The following is a 24,899-nucleotide window of genomic DNA, read 5'->3' on the forward strand; positions in this document are numbered from 1 at the left end:
CCTTTCATTTAGTTTATGGGAAAGAAGCACTCATGCCTATTGATGTGGAAATTCCAGCTTTGAAGTTCCTGGTTGAAGAAGGACATGAGCCTATTAATTGTTACACAGAGAAAGATTACTGGCCTTGCAAATAGTCCAGTTGGACAGAGAGCTAGCATTTGATCATTATGTGCCTATGCAATTGAAAAGACAAGAGAGAGAGAATGAGAAGGTGGAGCAGAAAGAAATTGAAGAAGGTGATCTGGTTCTCAGGTATAATAGCAAGCTGGGGATAGTACTTTTCATACTGCATTCCAGACAAAGTGGGAAGGTCCGTATAAAGTTGAGAGAGAATTTGATAATGGGAGTTATCAACTTGCTGATTTGAATGGAAAGAAGCATAAAAGGAGAGTGAATGGTTTACGACTGAAGAAATATTTTTCTCGATTGATGTTAGCCGTGAAAGAAGTTCAGGAAGCTTGTGATGCATGTCAGGAGGTTGTGAAAGATGCAGAGGAAAATCTAAATATTTCATCCCTGTTTGTACAGCTACTGGACATGAATGTCTCAGCAGAAGTGGGGGGTTGCTAAATATGTGTGGACAAAATAGGAGTTGGTAATGTGTACATACGTGTGCATGGCGTGTGTGAAGTTTTGCATTTGAGAGCATTGCCAGGTGTGCAAAGTAGATGGTTTTGATGTGAGCATGTACAGGCCTGTCCGGACGTAGTCTACTGGAGGTCCGCTGGAGATGAAATAAGCTGCTCGGTTGTCTTGAAGTGTGTATGCGTCCAAAATTAAATGGCATTGGAAAGTTGCATCTTGAAAAGGTATGGAGGCATGGGCATTGGTGTGAAAGGGAATATGGTGGCCATTATTGAAACTCAAAAATATATATATATATAATATAAACATGGCCAACAAAAGTAATGGCCACGTAGCAGCCAACCTTGCTGCCAGTGCAGGCTGTGGAAGGTTAGCGAAGGAGTGGAGTCAGCTGGCGAGTGCGGGTTCTAGGTGGCCGCCGTGTTGTGGCATGGGGGGCCTTTAGTTTTTTTGTGGTGAAGCAGACACAGGCGCAGAGAAGAGCTTGGGTTGGCTGTAGCTGAGTAGAGCCTAGCAGAGTAGCTGTGGACCGCCTGCAAGGAAAGAGTCGCCTTGTAGAAGGACTGGCTGGCTGAGGTTTTGCAGAGAGATGCCTTTGGGCGTGTGTCCATCGTATAGAGACTGGGGGCCTCCTTTGAGCAGAGCAGCGAAGAGGTGTGTATAGCTGCAACTGTAAAAGAGAGAAGGCGGCTCTGGTGTGAGTGTAGAGGGCGCAGTGGACAAGCCGACGTGTAGGTGGCTGACAGCGCAAGGGATGAAGGCGCAGGTGCTGCTGGCGAGCTGAACCAAGATATTGTGTGATGATCGCCTCGTGGAAGAGAGGTGCTGGAGAGCAGGTAGAGCGCAGCTGATTAGCGCTGGAAGGTGTCTGGTGGGTAGCCTACGACAAGTGGTGTGGAGCGTAGCCGAGTGTGGGAGAGCTTGTGAGCCAAAAGTTGATGGCTGGCGCATAGCAGCTAAGGCAACTAGAAGAGTGTGAGACTGGCAGAGGTTCTAGCTGCTGGTTGACAGGTTGACAATGCGAAGAGTGTGCGGCTGGTGCTAAAGGCAACGGGCTGGTGACTTGCAGAAAGGCCACCTAGGAGAAACTAAGAGTTCAAGGGACACACAAGGGCGTTGAAGGTGCTGGCACGTGTAAGAAGAGAAGCAGAGCAGCTGGCAAGGAGTTGCGAAAGTGAAGAGTGCAGGGGAGTGGCCACCTTGTGGAAAAGGAGGATGCTGCTCGAGTGATCGTGCCTGGTGGTGGGGCCGGTAGCACTGCAGATAAGCTGCAGGTGACAGAGGATCTGCACAGAGAGCCAGAGAGAGCTTCTGGAGACTCAGGCCAGAGTTGTAAATTCTCTTGATTAGTTGTCGCTGGTGTTTGGTGATGCCAGAGAGTTCTTTTTATTTCTTTGTTTGTTTGGGTACAAGTTGTGACAGCTAGATCTGAAATATAAATCTTGTTCATGCTCTTGAGCCTGGTTTTATGGTGTGTTTATATGCGTGTGTGGAAGTGTGGCACCCTATAAGGGCGTAAACAGCTTTACCGCTTCTGTGCCATCAGCGTATAACAGCGCGTTTATATTCCAACGCAGTGTTAGATTCTCAGTGTAGACGCGCGAATAGACGTGTCTAATTCTCAGTGTAGATGCACTAATAGACGTACTAATACACGCTGTCGTGAAGTTTGCGGTACAGCCAGGAAAGTACGAAACTTCTAGCTGTGAGAGTGAATGTCAAATCCAACAAGGAATCTCACGCACAAAATTTCCCAAGGAGTATTGAACATCACTATTTCCAATGACAATTACATGTGTCAACTTGCCTCAATACATCCTTGAATTCATCCTGATGATTGCACAGAATTGCATGAAATCCTTTGAACCATTCACATGTGAGCATAACAAGTCCTTCGAATTTTTCCAATATACATGTGACTAGTTTCATCCTTAACATCCAGTGCCATCAAAACCATTATTTCGAGATGCACCTTATCACCTGAAAACCTGCCTTAATATTCTAACATCTCACAAGCAAAATATAGCATTTGGCATAGCTTTAACATACTCGTAATTTCCAAAATTCATTTGAGTAGAAAGTAAGGCAAATTACCCTCGACTTCAATGCATTTTTCACAAATCTCCGAGCTCCAAATTCTTTAGCTTTTTCCCAAAGTCCTTCTATTCATTTCCAAATTCTTTTTGAAGTATGGGATATTCGATTCTCTCAATTCATATAGAGTGAGAGTAATTTTAAAGAAAATAAAATAAAATAAAACACTTAGCTGACGATTTACATGCGTGTATCTCTTTATTTGTTTCACCAATCACAAGCTGCTCGCCGATTATGCGAAGGAGAAACATCTGGAGCAGCATCGCTTCAGTCGATTTTGAAAATGGCTTTTCCCCAAAATTATATCATCATGTAGTATTTAATTTACCCATTAATTCTAGCACCTACAAAGCACAAGCAGTATATATATTTTTGGAATAAAAGAAACTGGTCGAATGGACGCTGTTCGCTCACTCTGTAGAGTTTTTCCTCACACACTGGTTCGCCGCCGTCGCCTCTGGTCTTTTCTCCTTTTTCCCCGCGGAGAACTCGGCCCCCTTACCACCTTTTGCAGCTATTGATGCGGGAGTTTCCAATGTAAAAGGCTGCGCTCGCGTTTTCTTCCATGCTATCTAGAAAACCCCAAATATTTCCTTTTCCACGTATGTTGCTAGCCACATATGCTGCTAGCCTTAGTGCTTTGTTTGTAACCTTAGCATTAAGGTTACAAAGCATAACCTTAGCGCTAGTCCCACTTTGAATTCTCTGCTTTGGCACAAACACAAGATTCCCAAAGCATTCTCACACCTATGAAAACATGCTTACAAGCCCCATGTTTTCTATCTCCACATTTCCCCCACATTCAATGAACTCTTCGGCACTGTGATGTTCATTAAATCTCCATTTCTCTTGACACCTTCATAGTTTATAAATCATCATATCGGCCCATGTGATTTATAGAATCTCCAATTGCTCATTCAAGTATTTCTCCATGCCTTCATAAATGCATTCCTTTGTGCATTGGTATGCCCTCATGCCATCATATATAACTGGATGCTTCTAACTTGCCCATGAGCTCTGAGTTACAGCAAAAACATCATCCTCCATACTCATATACAAAACTCCTAGATCTGGCTCAGCCTCAGCTCGTCTTATTGAACCTCATTTACAATATGAACATATGTACATGGCATCATATAAAGACTCGTCATGGCACTTAACCCATGCATTTGGATGTGTATTTGATGACCTCACATGCACGGTTTCACATCATAGACGTGCCATGGCACGACATCCACCCCCTCTAAACCTGCACATCCTCTGGTATGTGCCAAATCATCATCAAGGTCCACATATAACTGGATGTCGTCTTCATCTTCTGCAGTTCCAGGAAGATTATCCTCTTCCTCTTCAATCATATCCATACTACCACTGTCAAGCTTCTCATCCTGAATCTCTTGTGAATCAAAAGGATCACCATCATGCCTTCTTTTAAATATCTTGATTCTTTTGCCAGCCACAAGATTCTTTACTTCTGTTCCATCAAGCTCACACAGAGTATACGTGGCATTGCCATGCACATGCTTGACAATGTAAGGGCCAAACCATCTTTTTGCAAATTTTCTTTGAACAGTGAATTGGTTGTCAAGGCTACTATCATACATTAGAACCCAATCACCTTCTTCAATAGGTTTTGGCCGGAGTCTGTGTCTACTATCAAATCTTTCTTTATTTTTCAGCCTTGCATCTTTCAAGCGAGCTTTAGCAAGCTCTACATCTTCAGGCCTCCTCTCCAACTGTCTTATTCGCAATGCAAGGAGGTCATCTCTGCTCAATCCTTCCACCCAGGGCAATACGTTCCAAGTTAGAATTACTTCTTCAACTGGCATCACTGGCTTCTGACCATACATTAATTCTGCAGGCATGTATCCTGTCACTGAGCTATGAGTTGTACGGTCAGCCCACAAGGCATATGGTAGCAGCTTTGGCCACTCTCTCATCCTTTCTCTGCATGCCTTAGCCAAAGCTTTAATGATTAGAGGATGTCCTCGCTCACTTTTCCCATTGCCCTCAGGATTGTAAGCACATGTTAGGGACAGTTTGATACCAATTCTAGAGAAGAATTCCCTTGCTTCTTCAACATCTAGCTCACCCCTATCAGCTGTTATTTTCCCAACACAACCATACCGGTAGATCACATCTTCCAAGAGAAATTTGCATACTGTTTCCGTACTCTTTGTTCTAAGAGCACGCCCTTCTACCTGATTTGTCAAATCTTCTCTTGCAAGTGCTATATACCGCATCCGCCAAATTCCCAAAGGCATTGTAACTAGATCCACTACCCATTTGTAGTGCATGGCAGGTGGGTAGGTTGGTTGCAAGCCATCACGATGCCACACATTTGAGTACATTTGGCATACTATGCATGTTTCCACATATTGGGAAATATCCTTGTACATTCCTCTCCACCAATATTTTTCCTTTATTTTGGTAAAGGTGGCCCACACACTTCTATGCCCAGCCCAGAGACTCTCATGGAATTCTTTCACAAGCTTTCCTTGAGTCTCTTTATCACATATGACTCTCTGTGGCATAGCATTCCTCTGCTTAGGATGCTTCCAGAGATACCCATCCTTTAGAAAGTAACCATATGCTTTTCTGCGGATCCTCTTAAATTCTGAGTCAGACCAATTTTCTTGCCTTGTTAGAGTACTCAAATATTGACCAATAAGCAACCAATCTCCTTCATATATTTCCTCAATAAAAGACTCAAGTGCATTTGATAGGCAAATATGATCCCCTTTTGCATATGCTGTAGTATAGAACTTTGTACCCACATCATCAATGTCACTAATCATCTCTTTCTCATCTTCATACCTAGCTCTTGATAGCATATCTGCAACTGGATTATCTTTTCCCGCAATATGCTCAAACTCAGGGTTTAGTGACTTGATATAAGCAATCCACCTAAGCATAGCAATATTTGGAGTGGTACAACTTGCTATCATCCCAAGAAGTGGCAAGCAATCAGTCTCCACAAGTACAGATGCCCCAATAAGATATTCTTTTTCACATTTTAGAGCAGTGACTATCCCCCATAATTCTCTCTTGATCTGTGGATACTTTCGTTGCCGAAAGCTTAATACCTTTGCTCCAAATCTAATTACATACCTATGATCATCCTCATCATCTTGCCCTACTGCCCATCCTATCCCAGTAGGACTAGTATCAACTGTAACAATCACAGGCCTGCCACACTCATAATCTGCCTTTCTCAAAATGGGTGATGATTGGAGCAAATATTTCAGCTTCCGCATAGCTTTAATATGTACTGCACTCCACAGAAATTTTTGATTTTTCCTCAAAAGTTGATAAAGAGAATCTGCTACATGTGCATAATGTGGGATCCAAATAACATAAAAGACACATGCTCCAAGAAATCTCCTCAGCTCTGTAACATTAATGCATGTCTCTTTCATTCTTTGTATTGCATCTATTTTGGCTGGACAAGGACGGCGTCCACTAGTACTACAAAGATGTCCCACTATTAGCACTTCACCAACCCCAAACACTGATTTCTGCCCAGATAAAGTAAGATTCACTTCTTCAAGCCTGGATAGAATCATGTCACAATCCTTTATATGATTTGCTACAAACTTGCGGCACCCTTTTGAATCCAAATCCTCATCTTTGTCTTTCTCATCACAGCCCTTAATTGGCACATCATCCAAAAATGGCATAGTTTTTTGTGGTATGAAGTCTCGTAAGACTTTATTCATTCCATTCATCATATGTGCCACTGAGTTAGTGGCTCCCTGTGGTAAGGTACACATCCTTACTAATCCCAAAGGAGTTCTCTTTGTGGTCAAGTCCCTGCTTTGTATATCCAGCTGGAACTGATCATATCCCGAATACAAATCACCCATAGAGTATATAGCTTTCCCTGCAAATGCTTCTGCAAACTCATCCACAATTGGACCTGCTCCCACATTCCTGATTGTGACTTTGTTTACAGGTTGCATGTCTTGAATAAAGCGCAATGTCCCATTTTTCTTTGGTACAGTAAACCATCTGTTGGAATATGGGGCACATGAAGGCTCCAAGATTCCCATCCTGATCTTTTCCTTTAGTAATTCCATCAACTTTGGCAAGAGAGCCTTTGGTACTGGAATTGGCCGCAGGTTCCAGGGCACATGTGGAACAGTAAAGATCACCATTGGTGCTGTTACACTTGGATCAACACAGCCTATCTCATGCGGCTGAAAGGCAAAAGCTTTCCCATGTTTTACAAGCATCTCCTCAAAGCATTCCCTTTCAACTGGCAACAGAAAATCCTTCTCACCAATCTTCAGCTCTTTCAGAGTTTCTTGAGTAAATTTATGCCCAATTTTCTTCGGATCTCTAAGATTTGGCTGCATAGAAGCTTCATCTATCTTCTCCTTGCTTCCCGGTGGCAAGGGCAAGGCAACTGGTTTCACCTTCTTTGCAACCGTTTTGTACTTTGTATCAACATGAGCATCCATCTCACAATTCATGTTTTTACATTCCACCCCCTCAAATTCCTGGATTATATCATACATCTCCACAGATGACACCTCTATCATTTCATTTCCACCCTGTAAGCATGCTCTTCCCATATCAAAAAGCACATCCATAGTATCTATAAATGACACCTCATCAAGCACCCCTGAAATAAACTCATTCTTCTCTAGAAGACCACACTGCTCAAAACTTTTTTGTTCATTTTGTATATGTTTTTGCATACCACGCTTCAAATCCTTGCTTTTTACAAAAACCAGTGACCCATGGCTGGAGAATCCCTGAAAATTTGCTGAAAAGCTATTTACATTGATTGAGTCCTGCGAGAACTCATTTCCCCTTGTACCATTGGAATCCCGCTTTACAATGGCACCTGGCCAAAATCCCTCATCTCCCTGTAATTCATGAACTCTCTGTTTATCTTTGGGAGTGACTGTGCCCGAAGAGACTCACGATTCCTTTCATGATTAATGCATACTGTCAAAAACTGAACAGCCTTTTTGCCATCTTTACTCCTTATTCTTGCATATGCTGAACCATCATCCAAAACCTTTGTTTCCATTCTTACAGCTGTAATGTAGGGTTGCCCGAGGATAAGGGGATACGATGACATTTCCTGAACAAAGAAATTCTGATCATCCTTCACATCCCCTATAGTTACCCTTACATTTGGACATGCTGCATAAAGCTCTCCAGATGAGTTATTGGCTGCTTTAATCATCCACCCATGATCCACATCCATTGGCCACTTACATTTGTTGTAGAGATTTTTAGCCATAAGATTTATTTCAGACCCATGATCAATTAGAGCGACATATGGCTCTTCCAAATCACCTATCTTGACAAGGGTTTCAGTGGTTGCTCTTGCCCAATGGCTCCTGGAGTAATGACTCTTTGTAAGAACTTCTTTTTCATCATCCTCTTCCACAAAGCGCACTTGTCGTGCCCCATCAGCAGAGTGATTACATTCCACCACATTTTCTCTCTCTTCCTTTTTCTGTACCTGTACTCCATGAGTCTTGGAAGTGCTTGCCTCCCCTTGTGATGGAATAGATTCAATTATGGACTGCCTTTTTCTTCGTATAATATCAATTATCTCATCATGAAATTCTTTCTTTGCAATCCCCAAGACTTCCCCTAGTGTGAATTCCACCCTGCTGTTTAGAATCCTTTCTTCAAGCACCTTTTTGAGATCTGTTGCAACTTCAATATCAGATTGAAGCTTGTAGAGTGGACTTTTCCCTTTACCCTTCTCCTTCATTTTTGCTGGCAATTCTTCCATTGAAACATCATGTGGAGGTCTGCTATGCTGTGGAGGCATATGTGATGGCCCAGGATCCTTCTTTTCACTTCCACGTGTAACTCTTTTTGATGGCCCTCCTTCCTCATTTTCCCTTTTTCGCTTCTCCTCTACCTGTGCCTCATTATTTTGGCATTTGGCAATATAAGCATGAATGGATAAAGAATCCACAGGCTCCTCCCAGCCAGTCTCAAGACGTATACAATCACCTGCCTCATGCAAAGCTTGCTTTGACACTTTCTTTGACGCAATTAATTCCATTGTTGATGGCCAAAAATTCTCATTCTCATAATCCTCATCATTCTCAAATCCCTGCTTTAGTTGACCAACCTTTAATCCATAGGTTGCTGCCTCAACCATAGAAATGGCATGACTAGCAGCCATATCCTCTACCAGCTTTTTCATCCCTCCTTTCCCAAAGTTTGTACTCAATGGACGACCAGTCTCTGTAAGATGGATTTTCCCATCTTTGAAAAACACAAGTTGATTTTTAAGAGCTTCTTTATAGCTGGTACAATCCTTCTTTGCATGCTCTGGGTCATCACACCATATGCATCTATATGTAAACCCTTCTTTGCTTTGAGGCCTTTGCATAGAAGCCTGCCCCAATGGTAGACCTTTTTCTTCAATCCTGGACATCTTCAATTTTAAGTCACGCATACCCTTGATAAGCTCATCCATCGGCCCATCTATCTTTGGAATTGTAGCAGCTGGTTTGGATAGATTCTCAGGGGTGACAGCAGTTATGGGGGTTGCAGAGCCCATCACCATTTTATCCCTCCTCCGCTGTCGCTTTGCTAACATAGTGACTGCATCCTCAACATCATTCCAATCACTCTTTAATCCCTGCTCTGTATCCTTATCCTCAAGGAGGATTTCCAATTTCTCCTGGAGATCTTTCCCAGCTGCTTGCAAGAAGAGCTCTGTCTTTTCTCTGTCCAAAGTTGCACGCTCTATTCTTGACAACTGGGCATAACGCTTCTCAAACTCCCTTAGCAATTCTGTGGCAGAAATTCCCATTTTAGGTTTTGTGACCCATTCCAAGAAAGTTCGTTTGGTCACTTGCTCAGAATCCTCCATGAAATATTCATCCTTTAAAGCAAGCTTGAACTCTTCCCAATTTCTGCCACCCTGTGCTGTCTGCAATCCTTTTATGCGCTCTCTTATTTCAGGAACGCATACCAGCTCGAAACTTCGAACCATATCCTCCTCAGTCACCCTGTTTAGCTCCATCTCCTTTATATAATTGCGCAGGTACTTTGTAATGTCCTTCCCATCAAATTGATCCACCTTTTTCACAATTGATTGTAATGCCTTGGTCGTGGAAATTTGTCCCCTCTCAGCAGCTTGTTGCTGTTGCATGTACATGGTAAACATTTGAAACATCTGCATAACTCCGGGGTCAAAATGAACCCCCTGACCCTCAGAATTCTCAGCCATAGCTTCCCTGTATATTTCACCACACTCTCACCCCAGCAGTTTCACGTCGGGTTCACCAAAAAGCTGTCGTGAAGTTTGCGGTACAGCCAGGAAAGTACGAAACTTCTAGCTGTGAGAGTGAATGTCAAATCCAACAAGGAATCTCACGCACAAAATTTCCCAAGGAGTATTGAACATCACTATTTCCAATGACAATTACATGTGTCAACTTGCCTCAATACATCCTTGAATTCATCCTGATGATTGCACAGAATTGCATGAAATCCTTTGAACCATTCACATGTGAGCATAACAAGTCCTTCAATTTTTTCCAATATACATGTGACTAGTTTCATCCTTAACATCCAGTGCCATCAAAACCATTATTTCGAGATGCACCTTATCACCTGAAAACCTGCCTTAATATTCTAACATCTCACAAGCAAAATATAGCATTTGGCATAGCTTTAACATACTCGTAATTTCCAAAATTCATTTGAGTAGAAAGTAAGGCAAATTACCCTCGACTTCAATGCATTTTTCACAAATCTCCGAGCTCCAAATTCTTTAGCTTTTTCCCAAAGTCCTTCTATTCATTTCCAAATTCTTTTTGAAGTATGGGATATTCGATTCTCTCAATTCATATAGAGTGAGAGTAATTTTAAAGAAAATAAAATAAAATAAAACACTTAGCTGACGATTTACATGCGTGTATCTCTTTATTTGTTTCACCAATCACAAGCTGCTCGCCGATTATGCGAAGGAGAAACATCTGGAGCAGCATCGCTTCAGTCGATTTTGAAAATGGCTTTTCCCCAAAATTATATCATCATGTAGTATTTAATTTACCCATTAATTCTAGCACCTACAAAGCACAAGCAGTATATATATTTTTGGAATAAAAGAAACTGGTCGAATGGACGCTGTTCGCTCACTCTGCAGAGTTTTTCCTCACACACTGGTTCGCCGCCGTCGCCTCTGGTCTTTTCTCCTTTTTCCCCGCGGAGAACTCGGCCCCCTTACCACCTTTTGCACCTATTGATGCGGGAGTTTCCAATGTAAAAGGCTGCGCTCGCGTTTTCTTCCATGCTATCTAGAAAACCCCAAATATTTCCTTTTCCACGTATGTTGCTAGCCACGTATGCTGCTAGCCTTAGTGCTTTGTTTGTAACCTTAGCATTAAGGTTACAAAGCATAACCTTAGCGCTAGTCCCACTTTGAATTCTCTGCTTTGGCACAAACACAAGATTCCCAAAGCATTCTCACACCTATGAAAACATGCTTACAAGCCCCATGTTTTCTATCTCCACATTTCCCCCACATTCAATGAACTCTTCGACACTGTGATGTTCATTAAATGTCCATTTCTCTTGACACCTTCATAGTTTATAAATCATCATATCGGCCCATGTGATTTATAGAATCTCCAATTGCTCATTCAAGTATTTCTCCATGCCTTCATAAATGCATTCCTTTGTGCATTGGTATGCCCTCATGCCATCATATATAACTGGATGCTTCTAACTTGCCCATGAGCTCTGAGTTACAGCAAAAACATCATCCTCCATACTCATATACAAAACTCCTAGATCTGGCTCAGCCTCAGCTCGTCTTATTGAACCTCATTTACAATATGAACATATGTACATGGCATCATATAATGACTAGTCATGGCACTTAACCCATGCATCTGGATGTGTATTTGATGACCTCACATGCACGGTTTCACATCATAGACGTGCCATGGCACGACAACGCATAAATAGATGCGCTGTTAGACGTAGTGTTAGATTCTCAGTGTAGACGTGCGAATAGATGCATCAATACACGCGCAAATAAACGTGCTATTAGACGCACTGTTAGACGCGCCCGTAATTTCTCTATTCAAGCAACGCCTATAGATGCGCCCGCTATTTTGCGCGTCTATAGTTGCTTTGTGTTGTTGTTATTCAAGCAACGCCTATAGACGCGCTCGTAATTTCTCTATTCAAGCAATGCCTATAGACGCGCCCACTATTTTGCGCGTCTATCAAGCGTGTCTATAGTTGCTTTGTGTTGTTGTGAAGGTCGAAAAATGCATCAAAATAAAAATATTTTTTCCCATTTATTTCTCCACTGGCCTTTTTGTATCCAAATTTATATATATATATATATACTCTCACTTTTAGTATACGTAAATATATATAAGCATATATGAAACCAACAAAAGAGAAAAGTTGGGCACATCATGAGAATATTTGCATGTTTACAAAATCATAGTTGATCATTATCAACTCTCTCATCTTCAAAAAGATCATTGGCCCCAAAGACCTATTTCAAGGGAAATCCCTCCATCTTCGAATCATGTAGGACTAGAAGATGCATCTATGTCGGCCTCTAAATCTTCTAGCTCTAGCCTTGGTTCCTCAATTGTTTTTGACTCTTCATCAATATCACCACCTGCAGTGTTTGAGGCATCTCTTGTGTCTAATTTTTTGATATCTATACCTTTGTCTAGCCCTTTCTCTTAATGTACATCAATATACAAAGTAACTTGCTCTTATTGGTGGCCTGCATTAATCTCTGCTTCATCTTTTGCTATTTCCATGTCTTCATATATTTTTTTACTACATGGTGAAGCCCCACACCCTTCCTTCTCACCTTCAGGTTTCTACAGTTTGCTATTTTTCCTCTTTTCTACAATTATGTACAAATTGTTGCATCTAGGTCTAACCTAATTTTTTGGGGGTTTCTTTGCAGGTCCTAGCTCACAACCATCTACTTTGCTTCTTACAAAGGTAAGCCCTTCTTATTTCTCCCTAATCTTTGTTTATTTTTTTAATTTTGTCATATCAAACGCTCTTTAGCCCTCCCTGATCCTTGTTTATTTGCTTGATTTTGTCATGCAAGTACTCTACAACTTTCCCCATCCACTATTAGAGGTAAGCCCTCTTATCTTATGCTTTTTTTTCCTTATTTCTTTTTGCAACTATATAGCCACATGGCCTTGGGTGTTATCTTACAGGTACATATGCAAACCCTAAACCATGTCCATGCATATCAAGCCCTTTTTCACCTCTCCCTAATTGAAAGATCCATGCCTCCTCCGTGCAACGAATTCGGGGGTGCTAGCACATCGGGAGTAGCACTTCTTGTGCAGGGCAGGGTCCCTTACACGGGGCCTTGCCCGTGGATATCCAGACAAGAGACTAATCCCTCGATTCTTCCAAAAACCGAACTCAGAAAAACTTCCCTCGCCCGGAAAGCACCAGCAATTCCTCTAGGATATTTTACTCTAACGTAGTCAAGGTCATTACTAACCAAACCGATCTGACTGAACCTGTAAAGACACTCGGTTAGATCAAGGAAGAAACTTGCACTTGGATCATAGAGACCAACGCTTTTTTCCTCATTGAGAGGCACATCCGTTGATTCTTTTATCCGGGATTTACTTCATCTATCGTACCATAAAAGAATTGAGTCTCATTTTAGGGAATTGTCAGTCCAGCCTAACCCCATCCAGTCCCATGGGTTAGCCAATCGCCCAACCACTGTAGTGATGGGATCCAATTAGGAATTTGGTTAGGTTTTGTCCTGAGCACCAGGGAAAAGATTTCCCAGGTCCCCTAGTCGGATATTCATGCAAACTTAAAACTAGTCACACCACTTACACACCCAATATGAAATTACCTTTTTCATAGATTCAGCTGTCTTTAAAACAATCATTTAATAAAACCATAGTGTCACTGATCATAATCCTCCAAAATATTCGATTGAATCCTAATTTCCAATCATTTCTTCATCGGTGTACCTATGGCATCATTAGCAAACCAGAACCCTCACCACCTGTCCACTCAAGGGCCTTTTCGATAGTTCCTAACTCATAGTACCTGACAATATATTCACTTATAAAAATCAAAATGGAATCTCTGTTGAAGATCAGCAAGATCAACCAACACATCCATATAAAAGAGCCATGGACTCATCTATTGAGACCAGCAAGGTCAATCAACCAGATCCATGCCTGAATTCGAAAAACAACTCTTACTCCTTGTTCCAATATCTTCCCCGACACACATATGGGTATCTTCAGTGACCCAGACCCCGAGCACCGTATGGTCAGCACCCTCTAGGATCCTTCGCAGGTCACCTAGCGCTTCACTTATAGGCTGCTTCCTTGGTCCCTCATCCACCGTATCGAAAGCTCACCATTTAAATCGAACCGAGGCCGGAAAGACCTCGGCCGACCTTGCTACGCGAGATGTCCTCCGTTGACTCTCCGTCAGCTATTGCAACTTTATCAGTTAGGTCTCCACACCCTCATTCACAAGATGGTCAAAATGCTTCCCCAGCATTCTTGACATAAAACAGTCATTTAAAAACAGGTCATAAATATAGTTTCTATAACGAACTCTCGTCTTTCCACATTGTTCCACATCAATCCACATTACTTAATCCACATTCATTTCATATGTATTCTCATTCTCATCACATTATTTTTCATCACATCACGTCTTTCTTCATTTATCCTCATTAGATCTCATCCACTCGCATCTACCCATATCCACATCTCATCACATCATATTTATTCACATCACATATAATCCATTCACATCATCCCAATTTACATCACATCTCATTCATTCACATCCCGATTTACGTCACGTCACATCTCATCCATTCACATCCCATATTATTCATTCACATCCTGATTCACATGTCATCACATCTCATTCATTCACATCGTGATTCACATGACATCACATCTCATTCATTCACATCGTGATTCACATGACATCACATCTTATTCATTCACATCTCGATTCACATCACATCATATCTATTCACGTCCATCACATTCATTTACATCACATCCATTGACATCCATCACATCACATTCTTACCTCCTCTCCACTATCGTCCAATGGTGCAATCTCAGGCTGCACAATATAAGGTACAATTTGTAAACATGCTTCTACCTCTCCCAACCCATCATCAGGTTGACTCTCTACCTCTCCCAACCCATCATCGGGTTGACTCTCTATCTCCAGTCCAATGATATTAGTCTCAGCCACTCTACTGATATATTTTCAATCTCTCTATGAAATTGTATCTGGAAGGCATATAGAAAAAATTAATAAAAAAGTTATGAAGAGCCACTAGGAAAAAAGATATGAATGTGTTTTCATTTTTTTGTTTTGTATGTCCATACACTTCACAATTCTTTATATCATGGTAAATTGATGGATAATATCCATGCAAAAAGACAACTAAAATCGAACCCCAGACATAGTTAGTCATGGTGTCCACCAAAAAATTTACTTGTGAAATGGAAAGTTCTAAGAAATTGCATAGGTTTCTTGCAAGTGCATCACTTAGTTATATTCAGCTTGATAACTTCACAAAACAATAACAAATAATATAGCCATGTACATTGATATGTATTCAAAGGCAATACCACCAAAAAGTTCTTAAAAATTTCACATGAATTTTAACTTACAAGCAATAGTTTGAGCTCACTCCCTTATTTGTGCACCACCAAAAGAACTACTAAGTTTCACGTGATGTTTGTACTGTTATCAAAAAAGAGACTCTAGACTCTACTAAATTTGCAAGATAAGGCGCTCACAAAAATGTAGCAATAAAAGGCAACAAAATTCCTGTGGCACTTCCCGAGCCCTCTTTTCCATTCCCCAAAAAACTTGCACAAAGAATTGGCAAGAGATGTCAAAGACTAGTTGCGAACTAAGTTTCAATTCTCAACTTGTTCTCACATACAATCCAAATGTTAAAAAACTTGTGTAGCTACTAAATGTGGCAAACATCCTAACACAAGAAATACGCACCAAGAACCTCCATAATAGCATCATACTACAATATGCAAGAGGGAGAATATGCCCTTCAAGATACTCTTGGCAACCCCATGTCTTGGGCCAAAGGAAAACAGTATCTCCCCCCTTGCACTTCATTTGTGTCACCCAAACCTTCCTCCAAACCATTCATCAATGTAGCTCTTTCAGCTACCTCCCTTTTCCACATGTCCGCAAGTGCTTGCTCTAGGTGTTCTCGTGCTACTACAATCTCTGCTTCTGCTTTGCCTTGGGAAGGAGAGAGAGAAAGCTCTCTCTCTCTCTCTCTTTGGCCCTAAACAGGGCACGGCGCCGTGCCCTGTTTAGGGCCAAAGAGAGAGAGAGATCTTTCTCTCTCTCCTTCCCAAGGCGAAGCAGAAGAAGAGATTGCAGCAGCGCGAGAACACCTAGAGCACGGTGCTTTTTGTGGGGCTGATCCTGAGCTGCCATCTAGGCACGGATACCCTCGTTAGTAAGATATTTTTTGTATAAAAAGTCTCAAACTCGGGAACTTCTATTGTGCGGGGAGACAAAGTCATACGCACGTAAATTTATTCATATCCAGGCCAGCTTCAATAATAGAGATTGCCTTACATATCCGTATAGAATCGTTTGAAGAAACAAAGACTTGACGAAGGGTGTTCATGTGCAGCAACCTTAACTCCTCAGCTTCTATTGTGCGGGGAGACAAAGTCATACGCACGTAAATTTATTCATATCCAGGCCAGCTTCAATAATAGAGATTGCCTTACATATCCATATAGAATCGTTTGAAGAAACAAAGACTTGACGAAGGGTGTTCATGTGCAGCAACCTTAACTCCTATGCGGGCACTGCCATACCGAAAACACAGAATTCTTCGTTCGTAAAGCCAACGAAGATCTTCGATCCTCAGAGAAGACGTATGAGGAAGAAGCTTCACGTACGGTTTTGAAGCCGGGCCGTTCCAGCGTCGTGCCCTGTTTAGGGCCAAAGAGAGAGAGAGAAAGACTCTCTGTGAGAGAGAGAAAGACTCTCTGTGAGAGAGAGAAAGACTCTCTCTCTCTCTGGCCCTAAACAGGGCACGACATTGTGCCCTGTTTAGGGCCAAAGAGAGAGAGAGAGATCTTTGGCTTCAAACTTATCCCCCATACAATCTACGCACGCACTTATCCTTGGCTTCAAACACAATCTACGCATGCACTTATCCTTGGCTTCAAACTTCAACCCCCATACACACTCACCCTCGACGCCTTGTTCCGACTTGTTCCAACACACCCACAAATGCCCTGGGCTAGACTTGTGAGAGAGAGAAAGACTCTCTCTCTCTTTGGCCAAAGTGAGAGAGAGAAAGACTCTCTGTGAGAGAGAGAAAGACTCTCTCTCCTTCCCAAGGCGAAGCAGAAGCAGAAGCAAATTTTGAGACAAAGGATTGTGCCCTGTGCATTCTGACTACGAACACAAACAACATGCCCCTGCTCTGTTAAGGTAAAAACACACACACACACACACACACAGGGAGAAAACCTGGATTTGAGACCGCAAGGAAAAGCTCCAAGGCTCGCAGACGCTCGACGGCTCCAATGGTTGCAGCGATGGTGTCAACAATGGTGTCTTGCCATTAAATAGTGGCTTGCATGCTGTTATGCAAAGTGTTAAAGACTTCCAAAAGCTTCTTGAGCTTCCAATTTGTTATGATGGTTATGTTGCATTCAAGCTTCCCCCATGTGCTTCAAAGTCCTCTATTGTATACCAAATGATCACTTCAGCTTTACACGATGTGCTAAACATCTAGGGCACCATACTCATCCATATGAAGAGGGCACTCAGAGGAAGGATATTCAAATGATTGAGGAGAAATTGCATTCCAAAGCAAAGGGAAATCCATTTCTTGATGCACGACAATTGGAAACCACAGTGGAAAAAGATGTTATCTTGGACATGCTTATGGGGGCTAAAAAAAAAGCAGTCAGATATTGGTGATGATGAGTTTGCTAGCATGATTGAGTATATAACGCCGCTCTCAAGCAGGAAAAGAACTCTGAAATGTTTGGAACATGCTAAAAGGGCCCAAAGTATTACCTCAAAGGGTTTTGAGGCAATCTTGGATCTCAAAGATAGATGCAGATATCCTTTTATTCAAAGTGTGTTATTTCCACGACAGTTAGTATCAGATTACCGGCCACATGTTTTTAAGATGTCAACTCTTGGTCCTGGGAGTGGATTAGACTTAGTCAATAGAATGCGGCCTCGTGGAAATCTGCAGGACATGTGGCTACATTTTGATCATGTGCACAAAGTTCAAGGCTGGCCAATGATGTCTGCGCATGTATATGATCCATACGTGCGGGAGCTATTGTCCATAGCAACATGTGAGTTCATGGTAGAGGATAGATATGCACAGATTGAGTTTTGGAAAATGTTAAATGCTTTGGTTCAAAGTAGGGGCTTTGAAAAACCAGAATTCAGAGGTTTCATGGAAGATGAGGCCAATGCTAATTGGATTGCTATTCGCATAGTGTACTTTGGGGGGGGATGCTAATAAAAGAGTACCAGAGAGAGAAAGGAGTTGTGTCTTCCATTGGGAGCAAATCATGGTGAGGCAAGAGGATCATAAACGCTTGTGTCGAAAGTGGAGAAATGCACCCTCAGAGATTGCAGTGAGATATCAACATTGGAAACTTGGCTTTCCTGGTGGGAGTCAAGAGCATTCCATTGGGGTGCATGGTTTGTCTCCCAAGATGACTCTGGTGTTTTTATTCCAACAACCAATCTTTCAGGGGCAAAACATGCAAGCATGAGAGCATGTGTTGGTTATAAAAAACAAATCACTTTGTTTGAGGCAACTGGTGCAGATATGTCAATGGCTGTTCTCCAAAGTGTAAAATACAATGCATATTTGAAAGGCACAAGGACTGGAGTTGGGCCTGGGCTGCAAGACATGGCTAACAGATTTTACAACCAAGGTGTGGGATCCTCTTCAAGAAAAAGATTGGCTAACTTGACACAATCTTCTATGCAAGAATTGGGTGTAACTCCCACACATATGGACAACAACAATGGTGGCTAGAAGAGTATTTGCAAGAAAAGACCTGTGCTTAGTCAACTTGGTGTGATCTTGGAAGAGGATAACCATAGGCCAGAGTACATTACTGTCACTGTGAATACTAAGCAAGATACAATTAATGCAAAAAATATGGAGATGCCAAAAGAATCAAGGGTGGCAAAGACAGTGTGGGCAATTTGTAGGACTGAACCTGGAAGCAAAGTTACATGTTTTGGAGTGTTGGATGGACATACAGAAAGATGTGGGAGATTTATAAACCAAGGAAAAAAACAGGCTTCTCAAGGGGTGCCTGCACCATTCTTTTGGGGACGTCGCAAATACCCAAGTGGATTGGTGGAAGGATTTATTTGGTTTTGCAATATATCTAATACCCACAGTTGGGTTGTGGATGAGCGTCAGGTGGTCGGGCCTCCCGATCCTGCACCTGGTGTTTGGCCAATAGCTGAGGGAACAGATCTTACGGCTGAGGAGGTTGTTGCACTTCAAAAAAATGGATTTGTTTTTCATAGGGAGGCGAAACACATTCAGGGAGGTCAAGCTAGCAAGTCTGATGGAAGGGTTCCAAGTGCAATCTGTCCAAAATATAGAGATGGAAAGCTTGTCAAATGGAGGGCTTGTCAAATGGAGGGAAAAATTAACAAAAGAATTTCAAGATTACATAGAAAAAGGCTGACTATTGGATGCGCAAGTTGTTCAAGAAGTCATAATAACGTGTGGAGAGTCTCATATATTCCATGTTAGTACTGAAGGCTCTCGAGCAAAGGGTGTGACATATTCAGTGACTATATCTGATTTTCCAAGATGCACTTGTGAAGGTTTTCAAAAAAGAGAGGCCAAACACTTGGTTTATGTTCCTTGCAAGCACATATACTACATTTTTTTGCAAGTACTTGGGTTGGACCAGAATGCACATGAGTTTATCCATCAAGCAGCACTTAGCAAGGTGGAATTATTTCAAGCATTGGGTAGTAGACGAACAAACCTACCATTGTAAGTTGAAAGATTTAGTGGTGTTAAGAATATCTAAAGGCAATGGTTTTGGTACAACTTTTTGTTTTCAGGAAAGTTGGTGTTGTTTCCTTCTTGGAAACAAACATTTTGATTATTAGATTATTATGTAAACATCTATAAGGTGTTTTTGATGTAGTGCTCATATAGGAATTCCAATTCAAGGATTTTATGTAGTACTCATACTGGCTTTTTGAATAGAATAGAAAGCATTGATCTTTTGTTTCTTTTTTTTTTTGCCTGTAACATAGCTTTCCTAGAAGAGGGGTTATCATCAACCTTCTTAGTTGGTATTGCCCCTTCAACTATTGTGCAAAGTAACCTTCTAATTGCAACATGTCATAAGTTGCTCTAGCAAAAACTTCCTCATGCTTAACCTTCTTCTGTAATCCTTGTTTAGAGAGGCACCCATTGGGCTGTAGCGAGGGTTTGATTCTAAGTTCAATGATCCACATGCTAATTCGAGCGCTACATGCCAAAGCTTTAAGCACTTTTGCCAGATACAAAATTGTCAAATCTTATGCCTTGTAATTTAGAAATGAGCAATTCATTGCTCGACTACTATAAGTAAATATATGCCATTCCTCTCTGCCAGCTCAGTGTCCCTAACAAGTAGCAACAATTGTACTATTGCAATTGCATATGGAATTGATCATCCCTCCATAATCACATGCATTGTCTAAACCTTATAGAGAATGGAAGGTCGTAATCTTGCTATTGAGTTATAAACATGAAAATAATTTCTGTTTATAACATAATTTTCCATCAATATTGTATACACACATTCAAGTGCTATTACTACGCTTACATTGCTATACTTTGAAGACTTCTAGGGATCTTATCTGTTTTCAAAATCTAAGAGAGCACATTTAAAGCATTTCAATTCAAAATGCAAAGCTTGAACTCAAATAGTACTTTGCACACAAACATCAAGCCTGAACGAGGAGGGAAATCTAGCAATAATGATGCTTTCACAAACAGCAACTACAGGGGAACAACATTAACAATACGTATGCATTTGCCTAAAATAGTCTCTTAAGATAGAAATTAGACATTGCCAGCATAGACAAAGCTTCAAGAGGTATAAAAGCATATATATACAAATTGAACTCCATTAAAATGCATGTAAATTCAGTAAAAACCGAGCAATGAAGCAACATAACAAGCATTGGAAAACCATACTAAAATTGCGCTCTCACGGACTTTGGCCGCCCTGTGCATCCCAAATTCTCAATAAAATTCTATGGAGGAGGGAAAGAGGTAGAGAAGGGACCTAGTTGGAAAACAAGGCCATTGATGTCCATAGAGATGGTTTCAATGTTCCACCACACCTAAAATATATGGATTGATATGCCATTGAGGTTGTGTAGATGGTCAGCGGTGATGTTGCCTGTGAGCTTTGATGCATACCACGTCTCATAGTTCTCAGGGATGGTGAATTAGTAGGAGTTGCGAGGGTGTAGTGAGAAGGTCTATTGTCAATGTTGAAGGTGTAGTAAAAAATAGTAGATAACTCTACAAAAGCCTCTTTGGACTGTGGCACCATGTGCATCTTTTCCTTGCTAAAAGCAAGCAATCTTTTTTCCCTACTTGCAAATAGCATAGATCCATCCAAGAGATCAAAAACACTTAATTGAAAAAGTCTACCACTCAACTGAAAAGAGAGAACCAGTTAACTCCACTAAAGCCTATGTAATTTTTTAGAGCTTAGCACCACCTTGCCCCACTGCACCATTGTACAAGAAAGCTATTCCAAAAATGCATGCTGAGATGCATGTGTCTGTATGTCTATATCAGAGACAAATTGTGGGTAGATTTGTTTGGATGGGTTCATCTTCACATTATACATTTGGGTTTTGTTTTTCTCATATCAAAGTATTTATCCAGGTGTCGCTCAGATTTTTACATTAGCTCGAAAAAGTTTGCTCGGTGAATGGTTTTCCTCTTCGCATCTCACCCTTTCACATATCCTCTCATCTCATTCTCATCTCATCATTCTCATCCACATCCATTTACTTCACATCTCATCCCCATTCATTTTCATCACACCACATCCTATCACATCCCATTCACATCTTATCGCATCTTATTTTCATCTTATCACATCCTATTCCCATTTAGTAGTTTCTACTACTTTGATACCGATAATGGGACTTTTTCTAAATTTCTGCCAATTGCTTGGCCTAGATAAAGGTTCTTTTTCTCGACGACTATTTCCATATTCTTTCTCAATTTCTCAAATGAATTATATTCAATATTCCTCTTTTGGAATAGAAGAATTCATGGGATTTACAAAAATCAACTCTACCCATATTTTTACTTTTGATAAATAATCATAAATTGAATTATATTAAAAATTTCTCTTTTTCTCATTTAATTTCTTGAACTTCAAATATCATGGGAATTCCTCTTTTCACATTTGATTATTTGCATTCCAATATCATGGGAATTCCTCTTTTATCATCAAATATTTCTCATAAAATAAATTGATCAAAAATAAAATATCCATTAATTCAATATGCTAGGAATTTCTCTTTTCCCATCTAAATGATTGAATTCCAAATGTCATAGGAATTCCTCTTTTACCATTTAAATATTTCTCATAGATAAAATAAATTTATCTAAAATTTATTTTAGATAAATTTTAGATATTTCTCATAAAATAAATTCATCAAAAATAAAATATCCATTAATTCAATATGCTAGGAATTTCTCTTTTTCCATCTAAATGATTGAATTCCAACTGTCATCGGAATTCATCTTTTACCATTTAAATATTTCTCATAGATAAATTAAATGTATCTAAAATTTATCTTTGAATTTAAATAAAATATCCAATAATTCCAATATGCTAGGAATTTCTCTTTTCCCATCTAAATGATTGAATTCCAATTGTCATAGGAATTCCTCTTTTACCATTAAATATAATTACCATAATTTTCTCATTTCTTAATTATTTAATTACACATAAACTTAAAAATTAGTTTTCCATTGAATGTGACAAAAAACATTCTTTTATCCTAGGATATTCAATCCTAGAATATGATAGGAAGTCCTCTTTTCACATTATGCATAAGAATGAATTATGCATCAATTTCTTAAAAATTTTACCATAGCTCCGCTCTGCTATTACTAGCAATTTTTAATTTTTATGAAAAGAATAAGACATAGTAAAATAATTATGATAGTATAACTATCTTTTAGCATTAAATCCCATTTATGGATTTATCCCATAATATTACCATATTTTTCAAGCATAAAAGTATAAAAACCATTTTCTTAAACCTCTAGCTTCACAAGCCTATAGTTTGATTTGTGAATAGAGAATTTCTCCATGAGAAGCATTAATTGAATATAGAATAGGTCATAGGAATGACCACTCTTTGGGGGAGAGAGAGATATGCTTAAAAAACATTTTAATTTAAGCATAAATGGAAACTTTATAATATTTATCACTAAAAATCATTAGAGAGCTTCAATTGCATTAAAGAGCCATTCAATTTAATACTTCTCAAGCATGAGAGGGGTTGAGAAGTGAGAAACATTTAGAGATTAAGAAAAAGACTATAAATCACACTTTACTGAGAGAGAGAGAGAGAGAGAGAGAGAGAGAGAGAGAGAGAGGAAGCTCACAGGTGAGCAAGAGAGGGGGAGACGACTCGTATTTTTGGTGGTAGCTCACACTACCTTATCTTTCTTTTCTTCCATTTATATATGATGGGCTAAATACCCATATATAGGGGCCCCCAACAACCTCCCACTTAAAGGCCAATGTGACTCTAAGCGAGAGTGGTACATGTGAGAATAGTGCTCACCCAATGCCCATCATCTCTCTGAGACATGCGAACCTCTCAGATGCTAGACCCTTTGTCAGAAGGTCTGCAGGATTATCATCCGTATGCACCTTGACAAGCTCAAGCCGCTTGTCCTCAAGTACCTCTCTGATGAAATGATACTTGACCTCTATGTGCTTGATCTTTGCATGAAAGACCGGATTTCATGCCAACTGTATAGCACTCATACTATGATTTCGTGCCAACTGTATAGCACTCATACTATCACTATGCAACACAGGAGTATCAACTGTAACTCCCAAATCTCCCACTAGCTGAAAAGATGCAGGGGGGAAGAGAGCTTGAGCTCTTGCAAGCACACACACACACTCACAAAACCCTAATAGAGAACACACAAAGTGAGAGGCTGAAAATCTTCTTCTTCTCTACTCAACACTCAACACACCATATACAAGAATAAGAGTACACACAATATGAAAGGTACTCAACCAAATACATACACGGGTTCTCTATATTGTGAACCCGACTAAATGAGCTGGCGCTATAACTATGCCAGTCTCTAGAGTGGCTGTCACACAGCCTGTCATCCCACTGGCCGCATATCTCCCATGATCTCACCAACCATGCCAGTGGTGTAAGTGTGGGGCCTATCCCCCAGGCGGGTCATCAGTGTCCACCGCCTCACTAGAGCTCGATATCTCAACACTCCCCCTCGAGCTCAAATCCATCTCATGTACACCAAGCGAAGCCCTCAATCTGCGGAGCTTCTCTGTACCCGATGCTTTGGTGAAGATGTCAGCTACCTGATCCTCTATGCTGACATAAGCAAGGTCAAGGTCTCCTGCCAAGACCTTCTCTCTGACGAAGTGGTAGTGGACCTCTATGTGCTTCGTACGAGCATGAAAGACTGGGTTCCTGGCCAACTGTATACTGCTAATGTTGTCACAGAAAATGACAACTTGTCTATCCACTGATAGACCCAAATCTGCAAGTAGCTTTCTCAACCAAGCTACCTCACATGCTGCCATAGCAGCTCCTCTGTACTCGGCCTCTGTACTCAATAGAGCAACCGTAGGCTGCTTCTTGCTGCTCCAAGTCACAGCAGCACTCCCCAAAGAAAACATGAATCCACTGGTAGATCTTCTGTCTGAGATACTACCAGCCCAATCAGCATCTGTGTACCCATGTACACATATCTCTATCCCAGTCTCATAGAATAGTCCACAATGTAAAGTAGACTTCACATACCTCAGTATGCGTCTCACAGCATCCAAATGCGGTTTCCGTGGAGCCTGCATAAACTGACTCACCAACCCAACAGCATAGCTCAAATCTGGTCTGGTGAT

The sequence above is a fragment of the Cibotium barometz genome, chromosome 37, assembly GCF_041138505.1.
Source record: "Cibotium barometz isolate CiBa-2024 chromosome 37, ASM4113850v1, whole genome shotgun sequence".
Lineage (NCBI taxonomy): Eukaryota > Viridiplantae > Streptophyta > Polypodiopsida > Cyatheales > Cibotiaceae > Cibotium > Cibotium barometz.